This window comes from Phocoena phocoena, chromosome 17, assembly GCF_963924675.1.
Source record: "Phocoena phocoena chromosome 17, mPhoPho1.1, whole genome shotgun sequence".
NCBI classification, from domain to species: Eukaryota; Metazoa; Chordata; class Mammalia; order Artiodactyla; family Phocoenidae; genus Phocoena; species Phocoena phocoena.
This window is the reverse complement of record NC_089235.1, coordinates 57,956,389-57,977,031: the sequence shown is the minus strand read 5'-3', so window position 1 is coordinate 57,977,031 and position 20,643 is coordinate 57,956,389.

Genomic DNA, 20,643 nt, shown 5'->3' with positions numbered 1-20,643 from the left:
GACTTTTTACTTGATTACTTTGGTAACCTGGAGCCAGACACTTATCTCAGATACGGGGATCTGAGTCTCACTGCCTTATTTGTGGAAAGATGGGATTTTATTAAAAAAGCAGTTGTTAAACATTATAGTCTCCAGACCCCTTTATATTCCCAAAGCACTTAAGGTCCTCTAGAGCTTCTTTGGTGGGGGGGATGTTAATCCAGTGTCTGTGCTGTGAGAGCCAATTATTAACTACTCAAGAATTCTACAACCTTATAGTTAAATCATTGGTAGTTTGAAATCAACCACGGAGGGAATATTTACATTAGGGAAATCGGCAAATTCTACCAATTGGCAAATGCTATCAGTTGAGTGACCTGATTTATCAGCACATTGCTGACTTACCAGGGAAGAAACTAAAATCGAGAAATTAAAACATATCTATTTATTAAGTAATTGAAAATGAAAATAGGTCCAATATATGTTAATCTAAATCTTTTCATGAAATGTAGTTACATTTTTCAGAAAAAAAAATTGAGAGTGGCTTTTTCAGATATCTTTGATGTTACAGGTCATGCAGCATTTGTAAAAGTTCACTGTCCCCTCTGAGAGAATGAACTTAAGAAATGCAAATTCTATCTTAGTATTATTATGAAAATAGTTTTAACCTCCTTGAGACCCTGAAGAGGTATCCAGGTACCTCATGGTCTTCAGATCATACTTTGAAAACCAGTGTCAGAGAATCTCTAGGGTCATTTCTAACCTCAGAAAAAAAAAATCAATACTTCTAAATCCTCTTTCATACATGGTTTTGGATAGTATGACTTAGGTTGGGATGCAGCCCCTTGGCAGTTGAGGAGTGGGTTTTGAATCGTGGAGCTCACGTTAAAAAAGAGCAAGGGCTCTCTCCCATTGCTCACGGTTGTGCCTGAACACCAATCGCCTTTCTCCCCTTCTTGATTCTCCTCCTTCTTTCCTAACCATGTTTGAATCTCCCAGGCTTCCCCAACAGGCAAAGCGAGCCGGAACCGAGGAAGTCTGGGCATCAACAGCGTGTGCCCCCGCAGCAGAGCTTCCAGCTCATGGGAAAGGAGCAGCCAGTTCGAGCAGCTTCATAATAGAGATGGCACAACTTGAGGGGCGGACCACGCGGGACAGCTCCAGCCCTGAGAACAGAAAGGTGTGCTGAGTGTGTGGTAGTGTGAGAGACAGCTGATCTCTCCAGGCACATCAGGGTCACAGCCGTCTTTGTTGCCTTTGAGAAGAAAGAACTATGAACAACGGCCTAGAGCGGGGTTGGCAAACTTTTTCTCTAAAGGGCTGTATGATACATTATTATTTGTTTTTTTGCTTTGCAAGCCATACAGTCTTGTTGCAACTACACAATTCTGTTGTAGTGCAAAAACAGCCATAAACAATACCTAATTGAATGGGGATGGTTTTGTTCCAATAAAACGTTATTTGGAAACCTTGGCCTAGGCAAAAAACAAATCGGCTTTGTCTCCTGCTAAAATTTCCTCTCTCACTTTGACATGTCCTGTCTGATAGACTCTCCAAAATGTCTGTGCAACTTATACCTATGTACTGAATCACAAATGCTAGAGTCTGGAAGATATCTGACTAGCTGGGATAAATCTAATGAGGTAGTCGATTGAAATCATAACAGTTATAGCACTTGCTATGTGCCAGATACTGGTCTAAGCGCCTAACATGATTTAATCCTCACAGCAACCCTATAATTAAGCACAATTATTATTATTCTCATTTTATTTCCCAGGAAATGGATGCATGAAAAGATTAAGCAATTTGCCTGAGTTTATTCAGCTAGTAAATGATAGAACAAGGATTTAGACCCGGGCAATGTATCCTGTGCTATCCTGCCCCTTGATATATGCAGGTATTATGTTATGCACATGTACACACATTTGGAGGTCAGTTAGATCTGAGGACTAATTATGTTGGTGATCAGTATCAGTTTAAATTTAAAAGTGGGCATAAGGCCTTCTCAAGAGCTAGCTAATAAATCGACATAGGATGTTCAAAAATTTTCTCAAAGTCGGACACTCTAGTCACACAAAAAGGCACACTAGGGAGAACAGTATTCTGATGGCAGCATTACTAGTATTACTAATGGAAGAAAAAATGAATCTATTGAAGGACAGCAAATGGTACATTCTCAGAAATGGATAAAACTCAACAAAGAAAGGAATAATAAATGGAAAAAGAGAGGTAAAGTGAATGCACAGAGTGTACTTAAACAAATATTTAGAATATTAAGTGAATCATTCTTCAAATAATAATTGAATGCGGTATTTCCAACGTAGCCTTTCAGGAGAAGCTGTGTATGCTTCCTTAAATAACTACAAAGCCATGTTTGAACAAGTTAAATTGTCTGGAATTAACTTTCGAGGTCAAATTAACAGGAAAAACAAAGCAAAAGGAAGAGTAGAACACAAGGAAAATAAGGAAGGAAGCCATTTCCCTAGATTCCTCCTTTTGATGAGCCCTCCTGGACATTTTTTTTTTTTTCTTTTTAACCATTTGCTCCTCTGAAGCAGTGTTCTCTAAAGTGCAGTTGCTCAAGACAATCCATTGTGGGGCAGAAAGAATATGCTAGAAGCTTTATTTCTGTTTTTTCTCTTTCTTGTAGAATAAGTCATGCAATCCAGGGCTAGATTGGCAGTTTCACGATGATTAAACACTTGGGTTCATTCTGTCTTCTTGTTCTGCCACTCCAAGGTGTTTTCTCATTTGCACAAAGACAGTTCAATGCCGGGCCACCTTCCTGCCACCAAAGAAAAAGGATCTGAGGAAGAGGAGGGAAGTCCCGTGTTTCGCTTAAGCTCCCTTCCCGTCTGCCAGAATTTATTCCCACGCCCATACCCAGCTGCAAGAGGAACTGAGAAATGTAAACATTAGCTCCAAGTGCATGTACCCAGCTCAAGTCTGGTGACCCTTGCACTAAAGAAGAGGAGAATATAATTGGCGACAACTTAGCTGATATCTGATAATATTTAAAGGGGGTTTTAAAGTAACAGATTGTTATTCATTTTTCTTTTACAAAAGATGAGAGTGACAGACTTCATAAGCTTGCTGTGATGACTAACAGCTTTAGTTAACACTAGGAGCTCCACTAACAGTGGAAACAATATTTCTCTTTAAGGTGGTGATGAGAAAGGATTTTAAAAAATACATAGGCTATGGAAAGAGTATTTTGGAAAAAGATACTTGGAATTGCATGAGTTTTTTTGCTAAATAGCATTCAAGTGAGTCTCCTATAAACAAAACTTTGATACGTCACAATTAACATCTTGCAAATAGTATTTTAAAAAATCTTCCAAGGCTTCCCTGGTGGCGCAGTGGTTGAGAGTCCGCCTGCCGATGCGGGGGACATGGGTTCGTGCCCCGGTCCGGGAGGATCCCACATGTCGCGGAGCGGCTGGGCCCGTGGGCCACGGCCGCTGAGCCTGCGCGTCTGGAGCCTGTGCTCCGCAACGGGAGAGGCCACAACAGTGAGGGGCCCGCGTGCCGCAGGAAAAAAAAAAAAAAATCTTCCAAAGTTGTTTCAATACATTTTAAATCAATTAATTAAAAGTAGAAAAATGTAACCTATTTGCCTTAATTTGGATGAACTAATTTTTCATGACTATGTGAGAAGATGGAATATGACCAGCCCTCTTAAAAGCTGAAACTTTGGTTATCTGTAGGTGGGAATGAAAAGTGGCCAACAATATACTTCTCCCATTGGTATGTACAAGCTCTTGTAAGATTTCCTTTTATGCTACAACAGACCTTAAATTAGATATCAAAAACTATTAGTTATTACATTTATTAGAGGACTAATTTTTACAGTTAATATTGTAGCATTATTTAGAGCATTAATAATTCGTATCATTAATAAATGAAGCAAAAGAAAACTCTTTACAAATCTTATTCGCCTAATATGTCCTTCATTTTTCTTTGATATACGTATTTTTGTGAATACTTTATAATATAGCTAACTTAGTGGTATGATTTTTTATGTCTATACAGCATAAACAAACCAACACACATAGGAATGATGCATGTAAATTAATTTTGGCAATGTAGTGGGCAATCAGAAAGGTTTGGAGAGCAGTGGTTTCCAAAAGGCTGTTTTTGCTCCATTGGAATGTAGCTTTTATTTATGTAGAGATAAGAGAAATATGTTGTATCAGATTGACACTGATGAACTCTCCTGCTGTGTGTGCAGAAGAGCCCAAGATATCCTTTCTAGTCTCTGCATTAGAAACAAGGATTTAGATGCTTTGTGAGGGGTTATTTGACTGTGTCATGAGCATCCTGAAGAACTAGTGGCACTAGTTTGTTCGACGTGTGTTCTTAGACTCTAGCAAATTATTATGCATTCATGCCCAGTGCTACATGCTAAGTGGGAACACCTTCACTCTATTTTGCCCACATCCCCATTTATCTTCTTGTCCGTTAGCCTAACTCTTGAAACTAAAATTCAGAGTTCCTGATAGCTGGGTTAGTGAGGTCATGTGAAGAGTTATGCTTAATTTTAGTCCTACAAGAACAAAAAAGTATATTTTGCTAATGCCATAAATATAGGTGTCAGGAATCTTCAGCCCTAGGAATCAGGAAAATTGGGCAACGAAGGATCTCTGTGTGTTTGGAGCCCAGAGAAATGTGTGTGCGTGTTTATTTTTGTCAGGCATTAATTCAATGGTACTTTACTCTGTCTATAAAGTTACTACTTTCTTGGCCACGGGATGGATTACTTGTCAAACTCTTATACTTTGCTTTTTGCACCACTTGGAGACATAATTTCTACATTAAATTTTAGTTTAAGCTCTCATGGCTTATTTTTGTCCCATGACAGTTCTTTATTTTTCAGCCTTAGTTGAGTGTAAATGAAAGTCACATGCAATGGAACTTGGAACTTGTCTCATCTAGGTTCACCATTTTCTTCCACCTTGTAGGGAACATTGGTACTTAGCTTCAGCTTGCTTAAAACCCAGGCAAAGCTCAAACAGTTTGAGATTTTACTTATAAATACCCATTAATTTAATCTCATTAAACATTTCAATTCTGTATTATTTTTATCCATTATTCCTGACCCATTCCTCTAGTATTTCATTCTTCATAACAGGATTTAATCATGTTTTCCAGTCTACAGTCTTTCAGGGTGAACCATATTCAGTTGGTAGCCAATTGTCCATTGGTTTGATAGTTTCCACCTGTGATGTCACAGTACTTTGGCTCTCATCCTCAAATTGCCCTTGGCTCTATCTGGAGAGCCTCAAAGGAATTTTCAAGTTTTTCAGCCATATCACCATGTGCCTCAACCTTGCTTTGACTCCCACTTGTCCATATCTATTATCACTGCCAGCCACGAAAAGCCCAAGGTTTCCAAACCTTACACAGAACAGTGCTGGGCACCACGCCAAGAAGGGGAAGGGTGCATCTCCCTCCCCTTTGTGTCTTAAATTATCTTCAGATGCCAGAAGCAGTTCTTTGTCCTGTCATCAAGTCCCCTCAGAAGTTCTATTATCTTCTTCTCATTTCTCCATAGTAGATTTATGCCTAATCCAAAGGACTGGTGGGATAAAAATATTATTCTATCCTTCTCAATTCTTCTGCAATTAACTCTTCCTTCTCTCACACACTTGCTCCCACCCCACCCTTCTGCCTTCTCACTTACAAAAACAAAAATAGCTTCCACGCATGGTAATGAAGATACCTTTCCTTTGGATCTGGGTGAAATTGTGTGGGGGTATGGGTTTGACATCAAGGGTTAGGGGTGGGCTCTTGACCACACTAGCAGAAATTAGTTAAATATGCTCCCTCCTAATTATTAAAGAGAGCTTTAAAGGGAGCTCATTTGCCATCTTGGTAGCCTCTCTGCATATGCTTCCGTTTGTTGATATTTTTTTCTCAAAATGGGACACTTATAATTGAACTAATGTTCCAGATGTGACCTGATTACGTCAGTGCACAATACTATAGTTAATGCCATTCTTCAAAATCAAATCTAATCAAAGTCGTTTCCTGATTACAGACCTCATCTGATTCCCCTTCTTGGTCTTTGCCAATCACACTCAATTTATACTGATGCCCTTGCCTCCACTCGTACCAATTTCCTTCCATACAACTGATACACAAACCTCTCAGATTTCATCATCTCCCAGTCTTTTCTGTGAATGTTCTTCCCCACCTAAAAAAATGTTCATTATCAAACATTTTTTTCTCTTGTCAGGCTTAGATGCCCCCCCTTCTTTAGTCCTATCTCCATCATAGCAGTTATCACCTTTTATTGTAATTAATTATCTCTTAAGTCTATATCTCCCAACTGTAAGCATTTTCCAAATATTGAGGGCAGAAAATATTATTCTCCTCTGTTCAACCAGCTTTGATTCTCTGCCCCACACATGCAGATGTTCAAAAATTTTTTCACCCTGTTAATGAATTATTGTGGCATTAAATTACATTAACTATTTAATTGCAACAATTGCTTAATATTTGTTACACTATGAAATACGAGATGACTTGCTAGGCTTATTTTTTTAAAAATTGAATTACTCAGCTTTTTGACTAAATTAATTAATGAATGCCCACGTTGATGTTGTTCCCGAATCAACCCTGGCAGAAATGGCTGATGCAGACTTCCCTGGTGGCTCAGTGGTTAAGAATCTGCCTGCCAACGCAGGGGACACGGGTTCAAGCCCTGGTCCAGGAAGATCCCACATGCCGCGGAGCAACTAAGCCCGTGTGCCACAACTACTGAGCCTGCATGCCACAGCTACTGAAGTCCCTGTGCCTAGAGCCCATGCTCCGCAACAAAGAGAAGCCGCCGTAATGAGAAGCCCATGCACGGCAACCAAGAGTAGCCCCTGCTTGCCACAACTAGAGAAAGCCCACGCGCAGCAACAAAGACCTGACGCAGCCAAAAATAAATAAATAATTTTTTTTTTTAAAAAAGTAAAAAGTAGGGAAATACAAAGCATCAGCCATTTCTGACCTGATGCAGCCAAAAATAAATAAATAAATTTATTTTAAGAAAAAAGTAAAAAGTAGGGAAATACAAAGCATCAGCCATTTCTTTTTTTTAAAATAAATTTATTTATTTTAAAATTTTAAACTCACAGAAAAGCTGCAAAAATAACACAGAGAGTTACTGTATACCCGTCACCCAGTTTCCCCTGATGTTAACATCTTATATAATGGTTGTCCATTTGGCAAAACTAGGAAATTAACATGGATACAATATCATTGACTAAATTACAGACTTCACTGAGATTTCACCAGATCTTCTGCTCAAGTCCCTTTTCTGTCCCAGGATCTAGTCCAAGGATACTGCATTACATTTAGTACTCTTTTTTTTTTTTTTTTTTAATGCTCCTTTTAAAAATGAGCACCCATGATTGGACTTGAGAGTGCTAATATGGGCAATTTTGTCCAGAGGATAGAGGCTCCATTACCTCTTTCATGACCAGGATGCTGTACTCTAAAGACATCTAATCACCCCAATCTCCTGACGGAGACCAAAGTGAGCAGACAGGGGAGATAATTGGATGCCCTACTTGAAGGTTGCACTTTCAGCAGTTACAGAGCATGTGGGAATAAATAGAGGGTAGGGAATGGAGCTGCTGATCAGAAAGTTTTGTGAGGCTTCTGGGATTTGGTCCAGGTTTGATGGCTCACAAGTGAAGAGAGTGAAGGTAGAAATTTTCCAGTCTCTCCTGATTTGAGAAAATGTTAGAGACACTTATTCATCTATTAAAATATTTATTAAGCAGTTAATATTCTTAGACATTATTCTTGGTGATGGATATTATTTAGAATCTATAAAAATGGTTTAATCTTTCTCAAATTAATTCCTTCTTGCAATGTAAATAAGGAAAGAAATTTTAATTTTCAAAATTGTATTGAAGGGGAGCAGAATTAGCCCCTAAAATATGTCCCTTTGGCATAAGGATTATTTTAGGCTGATTATTTTAAAGAAAGAGCAGATATTGGAAAGGTTCTGAAAACCAAGAAGTTACCCTCTTATAAGAGACATTTCCATTTATAAGGGAAATTTCCATTTGTAAGGGTGTCTCCTCTTTGTACCAGGAAGAGGAGAGGATGACTAAATCTCTAGAAACTCTTATCAATGGAGAAGGCAACAGACTTAAATCTGCATAACAAACTTATAATTGTTTACTGTGCTTTGCCTGATAGCTTCCCACAATTGGCTTCCCTCCTGGTATCCTCTGCCCCAACATTTTCTTTTGTCTTTTGCTGGAGATGGTATTTAAAGTGGTGACTTGGGGCATTTTGGGGAGCTACTGAGTTTTCTTGGGTATCTTCCATGTATACAGGAGCTATACATGATATTAAACTTCTGTTTGTTTTTCTCCTGTTAATCTGTCTTTTATTACAAAAAGGTCTCAGCCAAGAACCTAGAAGGGTGGAAGATGCCAACTAAAGAATGTCACTTGCCATCTGGTTCTACAAGGACTGAGTCATTTGCCCTGTACTTGCTGACCTTCAACACACCCTGAAAGGAACTCAGGGTGGAGATCAAGAATGATGCGCTCTGTGCTGTGGGAAAACTGGCACAACAGGCCTTCAGATAGCTGTTTTCAGGAGAACATTTTACGAACCACGATTCTTGCATCTTCTCATACTTAGAAAAACACTAAAACCATTAACTAAGACGTCTATTCCTCATGACTAGCAGCAAACTTTTACCAAGACGTGTGCTTTATCACATGTACCCCTTCTCCAAAATCATATACATACTGACCTCTCCCCCTACTTCTTTAGAGCAGTTCCTCAGAGCTAACTGAAATGCTGTCTCCTGGACTCTAGTCCTCAGCAAGTCCCCAGATAAAACGGAAATTCACAGGTCTCACGTTGTGCATTTTTACTTCAGATGGTTTTTCCTTTCCCATAGAATCATTAACTAATTGCAAATTCTTTAGGTACAATGACTATACCTTCTTACTGTTTGCATCATTTAATTAATATTTTTTGGTTTGTTTAATTTCACGTTTTGTAACAGAAGTAAGAGCATAAAAATTAAATATCTTTTTAAAAAATCTTGACTGTGTGTCAGGAACTGTGTTGAATCCATTGATATTATCAAATAAACGCTCATTAAATCCTCCAAAGTAGGGATTTGTTTTTCACTCAGAGAGGCTGGGTGAACTTCCTCCTCGTGACCTCAAGAGACTTGGGGTTAGAGTTTGGATTTAACACTATCCGCTCTGAAAACTGTATTTCAAGACCGCATTGCCTCATTCTGTGAAATTGAAACCAAGCAGGACCCTGTGGGACTCCTAGGCACAGAAGTCTTTTGGTCTCCCTCCAGCCTCCATGGCTTTTCCTGAGTTCCAAAGGGCAGATTTGAACAGTTGCTAATCTGTGAAGGGAAAGGATGCGTAGAAAAGGGAGGGGCAGCCAAGAAACAATAGTACAGCCTTGGGGCAGGGTCCTGATTCCCCTTCAAGGGATACACATAACCATGTCTTTAAGCCCTTTATAGAATTAAAATCCAGAAAATGCAAGATGTCAGCATTCTTCCTACGGGAGAAGAACACCTGAGGTCGGACAAAAGGAACCAGAGAAGCTCATCAAGAAGATTACCTGAGATAAGATGAAAGGAATGCAGGCCCTGCACACACCTTGATCTTATCAGCATCCCCACCCTTGAACCATTGCCATAAAACTCCTCACCAAACTCCCCAGGGTTGGGGCACATAGTTTTCGAGGGCAGGAGCCTGCTGTGTCCCCTTTTGCCTGGCAACGCAATAAAGCTATTCTTTTCTACTTCACCCAAAGCTCTGTCTCTGAGATTCGATTTGGCACCGGTGTACAGAGGCTGAGATTTTGGCATGAAGATCAGAATTTGGGAAGACTTTGCAAAGCACACAGTTCACATGAGAGTACAGAGCTAAAACTTACTATTCAGACATAAGTTTGAATCTGCTCATTTATAAGGGAAGCATGGAGAATAAAATGCAGTTTTGTTTATGTGGCTGAGAGTGAGACATTATTGAAGGATTAAGGGAATCTGAGGAGAGGGCTATAAAATAAAAGTTCAGAAAAGAGTGGATTTTCTAAAGCAAAAGTAAGTTGATCAGAAGCAAAGTCAGTAAATCTTATGGCTTTTCTGTGAGGGTAAGTAATGAAAAACAAAACACAACGAAAAAACAAAGCCAAGAAACAGAACAGGCCTGGGGAGAGGCCCTCAGTGTGGTGTAGCCCTGCTTCATTGCTGGGTCTTACCTCTGCCCCCTTCTTTCAGGGGGACTTGTCTATTCTGCTTCAGACTCAGTAGCACCTCGTGGAGGTCATGGGTGGACATGGGCAGGCAATCAGAGGAGCAAAGGCTGAAGCTGCTGCTTTATTATCCAGGTGCCTGAGCTGAAGATTTTATTTTTGCATTCTCTAATAACACTACACAGGAAATGACATGTAACCTGATGAGGTTGTGCCATTGCTCAGCACCCCATGAGGTTTCCAGAGGCACATTTTCAGCATGTTCTCTCAGAACAGGGTCATAGTAGGGTTAATCCGTAGATCAATGTCACCCTTGCTTTTGATGAAGGACAGAGTATCACACCTCCTGTTTTTCTCAAGGTAGTCTAAATTCCCTCTTGCTTCTCCTCTGTGCCTTTATTATGTGGACAACAGCTACTCTGAAAGAAGTTCAGGGAATAATTATGATTAACAGCCAATGTGTATTACCATCATTTTGGGGTGGGATGAGTGACTTTAGATCTTGAAGGATTCTTCAAGATCAAATTAGAATTTGGTCTTCAGAAAAGGTTGATACTCCAGGTTGAGAGTGGAATACTTATAGTGGAAGGGCTTTACATGCCACCTGGTTGAACTGCCCTTCCTTCTGTACACAAAAAGTTTACTGCTTTTCCTAAGGCACAAAGTTAGCTATGGGTACAGCTGTGACTCAAACCCAGATCTCCTCATTTCCAAATGAGGAGTTAGTGTTCTTTCTAACATGACACTAAAAAAGAAGAGGAAAAAAAAAGTCAAGAAATCCGTTTACAATAACTTACACACACACACACACACACACACACACACACATATATATTTATTTTGTTTGGAACTAAAGTAAATAGTTTCTTAAATTTTTAAAAGAAGTTTTACAGGCCTATGTTGGTTAAACATCAAAATTTTCCACTCTTCTTGAAAGCCTTTTAGAGGTTTGGCTGGTGGAAATGATTGGCAATTTTAAGATCAAGGAGAAATTTCTATAAGTAAGTCATATTTCTGTGACCTAGTCAAGCATTCTGCTGAGAAATCTATTATATCATGGTTATTATTTTCCTTCAATGACTATGGAAATCAACTCCATAAGGTAAAGTAAAAGAAAAAGAAGCTAGAGCCTCATAGGATAAAAAGGTTCCAGGGTAGAAATTTGTTTCAGCTTCCTACTTCAGAAGCCCTGTAGTAACGTGACAAATGGTGGCCCAGTAGGTAGCAGACCAGCACCAATAGTGCATTAAGTGCAAGACTGTTATGAGGGAGAAATAGGACAGAGCAGAGTCTCATCTTGTTATTCATTCTGTGTGCCCCAGGCGTGCAACCCTTTCAGAAATAGACCTGCCACTATGATTCTGTTACAAGCTGTGGTAGTTTTCCTTATTAGTGAGCAAAGCAATGGGAAGGGACCGTGTTCTCACTTGCTGTTTAACTTATGATAGCTTGTTCTTATATAAGGTCTATGGATGTATGTAAACTTAAAAACTGTGCTATCTACAGCTGAATTCTTTTATTCCTAGTCCTGTTTAGGAGGAGAGCAAAGTTTTCTGAAATTCTTTTAGTGGAATAAAACAAGGCATAGACACATTTAGACTGGTAAGATTAGTTTTCTAAGTACTTTGGCTCTGTAGAATGAGGACACAGGGCTAGGTTATCTTGCAGATATTTTGCAGTACACAAGCCATAAGATTTACAATGTATGTATACTGCTATTTCCTCTCTTCTTGGTGATGAAATAGATAGATCTTGAAAATTTATGAGTGTAAGGAGGAACTACATATACACACATTTTCTTTCTCTGTCTCTGTCTCTCTTTCAGACACACACGCACGCACACGCTTGCCCAAGTTGACACAGCCATTAACAGAGGTGAGACTAAGATATTTGACTCCAAAATCTGACTTCTATTATACTGAAGGATCAATGAGAAGGTCTGAAAACTAAGTAGGAACAATAAGAGCCCAAGTCACATCACCTTTATTCTCAAGTCTGCATTTTATTGCTCTTTCTTGGCAAGTACTAACTACATTCTCTGTCTCTGTCTCTGTCTTTCTCTCTCTCTTTCATTTACGTCTTTCCAAAGGCATTTTAGAGGTTTTCTTAATCCATCTCTCTGATTCCAAAAGAGGATAAACACACAAGATGAATCCCATCTGTATTTCCTATCTTCTACCTTTGTTCTCTTAAAAGTAGATTTTGGAGAAGTAACACGATAAAGTGGAAAGGACATTGAGTTTAGTTTATTAGTTTCTTGGTTTGTAATTTGAGAATGATAAGACATCTCCTGGATTACTATTAGTTATGTAGCCCACTTGAAACTTTAGTACCACAAGACTGGTATATACTTCATGATAAAGGGTAATCTTCCCACAGTGCCGATGAAATGTAGAACGGAGAAGACTTGGGGAAAGAGGTGATGTGATTGCCTAGCCTATAGACTGTCAGTTTTCCTTTCCAGTAGATATTGACCTTAGCAGAGAGGATATTCTTTGAAGGGAGATAAGACCCTGTGGAGGGTCTTGCTATGAGCCATCTGGGCTCTCCTGTCAGCTAGTGCAGCTGTGATTGATGGGCTCCATGCCATGCCAAGGCACACCCAAGTGGCATCTCCATCTCTATTTTCACCCATCATCCAATATCTCTCTGTTAATAACAACTTCTGGCTACTACCAAGTACCAGCTGACATTAAAAAGCTTCAGGGAAATCATAAAGCTTAAGCAGTAGTGTTATTGGAGATTCAGATGCCACCAGATATATTCATTCCTTTGTTTCATATCACACTGATCGAACCATTTCTTCATTCATCCAACATTTATTATTACGGTGAACCAGGAGTAATGGAATAAATATACCAAATAACAATAATAACAATGACAACTGACATTCTTTGGGCGTTTCCCATGCCAGGCTTTTTATATTTCGTGTTTTATATGTGTTGATCATTTCGTCCTCACAACAAACCTATGGAGTAGATACTTTTATCATCCCCTTTTAAAAGTAAAGAACTAAGTGGGGTTTGAGGATTAAAAAAAAATCAACTCTGCTTCCCCCAAAAGTTCATACTTTAGCAGGGATGATAAACTAAATAATCCAAAAATGAACTATATAGCAGCACAACTTCTTCCACAGGAGCGATTGATTCTGTCTAGAGCCATTAAAGCAAGGTATCCAACTTGAGTCCATTCATGAAGGATGACAAAAAAATAAGTCACCTGGTAGACAAAGAAGAGAGGAGCACCCAGACTGAAGTCCCAGCTCCAATAATCATGGGTGTTTAAGAGGCTTGTGGCAGAAACAGGAAAATGCAAGTAGTTCAGAATGGTTAAATTGTAATGAGATATTCAAACTAGAGAAATCAAAAGTATGCCGATCATTGAAGGCTTTGAGTTGTAGAAGTTTAGATTTTTATTCTCTAGGCAAAGGATAAGAGCTTTTGGAGTTTTATAACCAGAGAACTGACAAGATGCAATTTAAAATGGATTAGAAGGAAAAAGGATGAGAATAGGGGAATCTCTTATTAGGACTTTGTATTAATCTTTGTAAGAGATAATTAGGAACACATTGGTAGTTATTGAATTAAGAATAGAGAGGAGGGGGCAAATTTAACTGACATTTAAGAGTTAAAGTCTCTTGAATTTGGTTAGTGGGAAGAAAGATTGAAACCGAATTGCAGAAAGAAGCATAGTCAAGGGACTAAGAGGAAAAAGTCTTGGTCGTGTTTGATTTTTTATCCTAATTGCTGAGGCTCAGCTGTTGTCCCCGTGTCTCGGTCATATCAATTCACTTTTTTGTTCTTAGCTAGTTTAAATTGGGTTTTTGGCATCTGCAGCAAAAAGATTTTTGACTAATATACCCAGGAACCACAAACATTTAAGTTTTAGGAAGTAGAAGAGACAATCCAATACAAGACCTGACCTCATGGATGTGGATTATTGAAGCTGAATATTCAGCTGAAGAGATCATTCCATTTTCAAGCCGTGAAAACATTATGCTCTTATGCATCTCTTGACATCATATGAGACTAGAGGTGCTGACGCTTATCAAAGCTTGTTCCTTTGCATAGAAGAGATGTGAAGGAAGAGAGGTTCCAGAAGAGTTTCTCTTCAATTCACTACTGTAAATTGAGGTGCTATGATTGATGCCATAATGAGCTAGATTAAAATGTGGGCAAAATTTGTGAAATATTGAACGAGTTGAAGTCATTTAGTATGGAGAAAGTAAGGTGAAAGCACAAAATTGCTGTCTTGAATTATTTGAAATGTTCTGAAATGGAGCTCCATGACAAATGTTTCTTTCTCTCCACTGAGGCCAGAGCGAGAGGAAATGGATTCAGGTTGAAGCCGGATCTATTTAAGTGAATTATATTAGAGAGCTTCCTGACCTTGAAGGCTATTTGGCATAGGAATGGATTGCTAAGCCAGGTCAAGGAATCTCTTTCTCCAGAGAGAGAATCAGAAGGATGAAGGGGATTTGGGAAGTCATTTAGACAGATGAAAATTGATCTTCTGTTTTAAAGACCAAGCCCCCCGAGGAAGAAATGCCGTGCCTTCATACCAGTACCTAAAAACCTTCACTCTGCTGTCAAACTTGCCTTTGCAGCTTTAAACCATTTTCTCTTCCCATTTGAGGTACAGAATAGTTAGTCAGGATCTCTAAAACATTTGGTTACTCTAAAGGTCAATATTAAGTCACCATTCACATCCTCTTTGCAGGCTAAATAATCCCTTTTCTCATAAACATTTCTTCCTAATCCCTTAATTGTCTTCATGGTTCTCCTGTGAAAAGTCTCCAAGATTTCATATCTGTCTGTAGTTTGGAGCCCCAAAATGGACACAATAATCTAGTAAGAATTTTAAATGCTGACTATAGTAGACCAGTTGTTTCTGAGTTGTTACCTTTACTCCTGTTCATGTCACTCAGTGTAATGTCTTTTTTTCATTTTTTAAAGCAGTGATACCTTGCGCCCTGCACACTTACATTGAGCTTGCTTTCAACTAATTTTTTCCTCAGTGTCTAATGTAATTCCTGGCATCTAGTAAAATATCCAATAATGGTATGTTGAATTACTGAATACATTTCAGATAGCTAGTTGTGGGTTATTGGGAGGATCCAAATAGATAGTTTATGATATAGTTCTTCATCACCTGAATGCATGCTTCTCTTTCACTGAAAAATTTGCATGCCTGTAATTTGAATATATTCCTTCAGTGTTCTACCTTGTAATTCACAATATTTTTGAAATCATTTGTCTTTTCGGTATGTACAATGAAGAGCCACGTTTTCTAGTTTGTTTATTGTTGGTTATTAAAAATTACTGATAATAACAGCAAAAAAATAAAGTTTTATACAACAATATAAAATAAAAGTAAATATCTCCTTTTTCCCAGGGCCAATCATTGCCCAGAAGTAACTACAGTCAAGAGTTTTCTATTCTCTCCTCTGTTGAACAAATGGTATCATACTGCATATAATATTTATTATCTTTTTTTTCACTTTTACCCCACTGTGTATGGTACCTTAAAATATATGCAGAATCTAACCACTTCTAATCCTTTTGTGCCATCATACTATCCCAAGCCACCATCCTCTCTTGTGAATTATTGCAATTGCCTTCTAATTTGTCTCCTTGGTTCCGCTTTTGCATCCTGACCCTAGTTTATTCTCCTTAGAGCAGACAAAATGATCTTTTAACGTAAGATTGATCTTGTCACCCTTTTGGTTTTAGCCCATGTCACCCAGCATTAAAGACAAATTCTTAGAGTAAGTAGCCCACAAGGCTCTCTGGGGCTAGGATCTCTGCTACTCCTATGGTGTTATCTTACAATCATTATTATTTATGCCCCACATTTACTCAATCAGCCCAGCCTCCTTGCTATCCTGAAATGTACCAAGCATAATTCCCTCAAATCCACTCTCTACCCTTTCATCTTCCCAGAATGCTCTTCCTTCTTATGTCCACAGAGCTTAGTCTATCACTGCTTTCACATTCCTGCTCTGATACACCTTATCAAAGAGGACTTGATTAATAGCACCCAAAGCCTGTGTAGATGTTAACCCAGCTCACCCATACTTTGGATCTTCCTTTTCATTCTGGCATGGGGTGGGGATGTGTTTTGTTTAACCCAAACCCCAGCGCTTAGAAAAATACCGGGGGGGCTTCCCTGATGACGCAGCTGTTGCGAATCTGCCTGCCAATGCAGGGGACACGGGTTCGAGCCCTGGTCTGGGAAAATCCCACATGCCGTGGAGCAACTAGGCCCGTGAGCCACAACTACTGAGCCTGCGCGTCTGGAGCCTGTGCTCTGCAACAAGAGAGGCCGCGACAGTGAGAGGCCCACACACCACGATGAAGAGTGGCCCCCGCTCACCGCAACTAGAGAAAGCCCTCGCACAGAAACTAAGACCGAACACAGCCAAAAATAAATAAATTAATTTAAAAAACCTGGAATATAGTAGGTGCTCAATAATTATTTGTTGATTTAATAAATGATCTTCATAACACTGTAGTATGGTAATCATTCTATATCTGTAAGTATAAGCTCTACCTTATTTGGTTTTTAGTTATATGGATGTATCACATGGATTTAGCTACATGGATACATACAGATTATTACAGTATTAAGCCATTTCTATTTTTAATTTTCCTATTAAAATATGCTGTAATAAAATTTTTAATCTATTTTTCCCACTATATATTATATGATAATATATATCCCACTATTCTATTGCAATAGTATGACATATTGTATCTTTAGGATAAATATTAAAATCAGATATTCAGGATCAAGGTATAATTCAATTTTAACTTAAAATTTAATTTTTTGGTATATTGCCAAATTTCCTCATAAAGAGACTGTGGCAATCTAGAAATATGAGTGTATGAGAGCATGAGTAGAAGGTATGAGAATGAATAGCCCAGAGAAGGAAACATTTGTCACGCTTAATTTGTCAAAGGACTTGATATTGGAAGTTGGGACTGAACTGAGAAATCGGAGGAAAATATGTGTGTGTGCGTGTGCGTGTGTGTGTGTGTGTGTGTGAAGATGTTGATCCTTTCCACGTGCATGAATGTGCCTACAATGTGACCGTTCTCTTGCTGGTGAAAAATATGTGTAGAATCTTGTTTGGTGTGTGATTATGATCAGTACTTGTCAAATGTTGCTCTTTTAACCTTATTTACATGGATGCCGATGAGACCAGGCAAAAAGGTCATGCTGAGAAAGACTGAGCCTCTCAGTCATTCAGAAAGTAGGTTATTACCCTGGTTGCATAAAATCTCACAATGTATATTCTGTACATCCCTTCCAATTCAGGAGACCGAACTGTTTTACTCATTCTGAGAAAGAACACCCCAATAAGTAACACAGCAAACAGTAAATGATTTGCCTAAACCTACACAGGAAGCCACCGGTATACAAGAAAAGAATCAAAAGTTCCTGATTCCCTTTACTCTGCTGATGCCACTAATTTGTCAAAACACTTCAAGGGCTTTCTTTCAAAGTAAATGGAAAACTTTTCATGAAAGTCTGTGTTTCTGCATTTCGCCAAGGGAAGAATATTTTAAAAAGTGTTGCTAGAAAACAAATATTGCAGTTGTATGTTGCCAAAGCTACTCTTTGGAAACACTGGCTTCCTTTTCTCTCTCTTTCTATCTCTTCTATTTGCTGCCTTCTTTTGGGGAGGGCAGAGAAGGAGCCATTCAAATAGAGGACAGACCCTGTGGGTCTGTCTCTGACGGTGCTGTATCTGCCCACCTGTCCCAGTGCCAGGATATAGGTGGCCCTTAAAACATGGTCATTTAATAAATAAGTGAAAGAAAAAAGATGCATTTAAAAGTAATGTTAGGAGGAGAGGAGAATGGAGAGTGACTGCTTAATGGGTACAAGGTTTTCAGATTCTTTGGGCTGATGCAAAAGTTCTGGAACTAGATGCTGGTGATGTTTGCACTGTGAATTATACTTAACGTCCCTGAATTGAATACCCTAAAATGGTTACAGTGGTAACTGTTATGTGTATTTTATCACGATAAAAAATGTTAACATTTTTTAAAATTAAAAGATGCCTTGCTTCTTACCTCTTAGCTGAGAAATGTTATCTGCTAATAGGCATCCTTTCTGAGTATCAGCTATTACTTCAGGTGAATTTGCAAATGAAGACACTTTGAAATAAATCAAAATACACATCTCGGGCTTCCCTGGTGACGCAGTGGTTGAGAGTACGCCTGCCGATGCAGGGGACACGGGTTCATGCCCTGGTCCGGGAAGATCCCACATGTCACAGAGCGGCTGGGCCCGTGAGCCGTGGCCGCTGAGCCTGCGCGTCCGGAGCCGGTGCTCCGCAGCGGGAGAGGCCACAACGGTGAGAGGCCCGCGTACAGCAAAAAAAAAAAAAAAATACACATCTCATTCTCACTCATAAAGCTTTATGAATACAGTTAGCCCTTTATATCTGCAGGTTCTGCATTCACGGATTCAACCAATTGTGGATCAAAACTATTTTTTAAAAATTCCAGGGCTTCCCTGGTGGCGCAGTGGTTGAGAGTCTGCCTGCCGATGCGGGGTACACGGGTTCGTGCCCCGGTCCGGGAAGGTCCCACATGCCGCGGAGCAGCTGGGCCCGTGAGCCGTGGCTGCTGAGCTTGCGCGCCCGGAGCCTGTGCTCCGCAACAGGAGAGGCCACAACAGTGAGAGGCCCACGTACCACAAAAAAAAAAAAAAAAAAAAAAAAAAAAAAAAATTCCAGAAAGTTCTAAAAACCAAAACTTGAATTTGCCATATGCTGGCAACCCTTTAAATTGTATTTACAACTATTTACATGGCATTTACATTGCATTACTTATTATAAGTAATCTAGAGATGATTTAAAGTATACAGGAGGATGTGCATGGGTTATATGCAAATACTACACCATTTTATATAAGGGCTTTGAGCATCCCCAGCTTTTGGTATCTGTGGGGGTCCTGGAACTAATCCCCTGCAGATTCTGAGGGACCACTGTACTTTGTCATTGATTAGTTTAGCTTGCTCTAGAACTTCATCTAAATGGACTCATTCAACATATACTCTATTGTGTAAGGCTTCTCTTACTCTGCATATTTTTGAGATTCAGTTTATACAGTCATATTTGTTCAAGACTAAAGTGGAACTAACAAAAGTAAGGCTTGAATGAGGTCCTCCAGTGCTTACAAAAATGGTCTTACTTAAATCTGTTGCCTCTGAAAAACACCAGAAATAAAATCTAGACCTCATCGTGGGATACATAAAAATTTTCAAGTGACCGAGCACTCAGAGGACACGTATTTGGGAATATTACATGAATCATCCTGACACTGGAAAGTACAAAACACATTCATGTTTTGCTCTGTGCCTTGTGAAATTGCATACAGGAGTTTGTTCTGGAGTCGAAGACGTAGTGTTCTTTCTGAAATCAGCAAGACCTCCGGCTCAGCTCAAGTCAGTGAAGGATAGAGCAAAACCAGATACAGGCAGATCTGCATCACTTGGCACATGTAAAAACCATGCATCTGCTTCCAATGATGGGTACCAAATCATCTGTCTGGATATTTTATCTTTTCTTCCCTAAAGTGTGAAGCATCGTATACTTTAAAAGCAACAGGACACATTTAGCGAAATCCTGCAATCCCCTGTTTTCTAGATGACATTGCCATCACAGGGAGATCTGACAAAACTGAATCCTACTGCTGAGCAGCTATATTTCAAGCGCTTCAAGTTTACTTTAAATGACCTGATGCAAACATATGATTTAGATCTTTAAGTAAGAACTACAGAAGCTCTGCCAGCCTCCATTATTTAGTCTTGAAAGTTCCATTATTTCCAGACATCCCAAAGGCAGATGCTGCCAAGAAATGGGAGGAACAGAAGGCCCTATCAAGAGGTGTCCTGCCAGGGAGATGACAAGACAGATATAATTTCAACACCATCCTAATTTGCTTTGCTGACCAGAAGGGGAAGATTCCAGCTTTCTCCAGCAACAAGATCTTCCACAACTGAGAACTCTACTTTAAATCCTGCCAGCTGAATCCTCTTCCCACTCTCCACGAATGCCTATATTTTCCAGGTGCAAAACACTAGTTAACTTCTGAAAATGCTTTGCATGGGTTGAGGGGGAAGTGAGCAAGTATGTAGAACAGCAACAAGCAGAATCTTTGAGAATAAAACCTATTTGTTTTTTACCTTTATGGAATTTACTTAAAATTTATTTTTAAAATTAAACTAATGCAATAGAGAATTTGAAAAGAGTTCTAAAGTAATCTAGAGCTCCAAGTTGACTCTCAAAGTGATTTCTTAAAGAATGTGAGACATCTCTGTTCCTGAATGTAATTAAAACTAGATTCAATTTTCATTTGTCTGAATGTAGGATGATATAGTTGATGGTAGGATATGGAAGTA